The following is an 843-nucleotide window of genomic DNA, read 5'->3' as shown; positions in this document are numbered from 1 at the left end:
CAATTGGATAAAAACTTACAGTGTGTCGAAACAATGAAATACTAGTTATACTTGACTCACAACTTGCATGGTCTGAACATATAAAATATATAAGTACTAAGATATCTCGTTCTATAGAATGTATTCGTCGTATAAAACGCCAAATACCCCATGAAACTCTTGTAAACCTCTATTTTGCATTAATTTTACCACATATCGACTATTGTTGTACTGCTTGGGGAAACTGCTTAAAGACAAATTTATCGAAGCTGCAAAAGTTACAAAAAAGATTTGCGAGATTGATTTTAAATAAGGAGTACGACACACCACAATGTACGCTTCTTACGACTTTAAACTGGCAATCGGTCGAACAAAGATTAAAATATCACTACTGTTTGTTAGCTTTTAAAATTATAAATGTCATAGCCCCAACTTATTTAAAATCACTTATCAATTATCGCATCTCAACTACTGTACCCGCTATTCATTGAATTCTCTTCTTGACATCCCATACCCGAAAACCGAATTCTAAAAAGATAATTCTCGTATAAAGCAAGCACCCTATTTAATAAACTTCCTCCCTCAATTCAATCAACCAAATTAATTCAAATATTTAAGCGCGGATGCCAATTGGCAAAGCATTTATTATAGTAGAATCTCCGTTCTTATTTCCCTCTACCGGTATAAGCAGTTTTCTTATGTTATTATGTATGTACTCTATATTATGTCAAACATGTAAATGTTCAGTTTTTATGAATGTTATATTGTTATGTATTCCTTGTATTTTGTATATCACAAACTTGTTATGTCGTTCTAGAGAGCGTAATTGGAAAGCAGTTCTGTTAAAGTGAATGTATACCCACC

This window comes from Strongylocentrotus purpuratus, unplaced genomic scaffold (genome assembly GCF_000002235.5).
Source record: "Strongylocentrotus purpuratus isolate Spur 01 unplaced genomic scaffold, Spur_5.0 spur5_scaffold_14, whole genome shotgun sequence".
In the NCBI taxonomy this organism is placed as follows: domain Eukaryota; kingdom Metazoa; phylum Echinodermata; class Echinoidea; order Camarodonta; family Strongylocentrotidae; genus Strongylocentrotus; species Strongylocentrotus purpuratus.
This window is presented reverse-complemented; position numbering follows the sequence as displayed.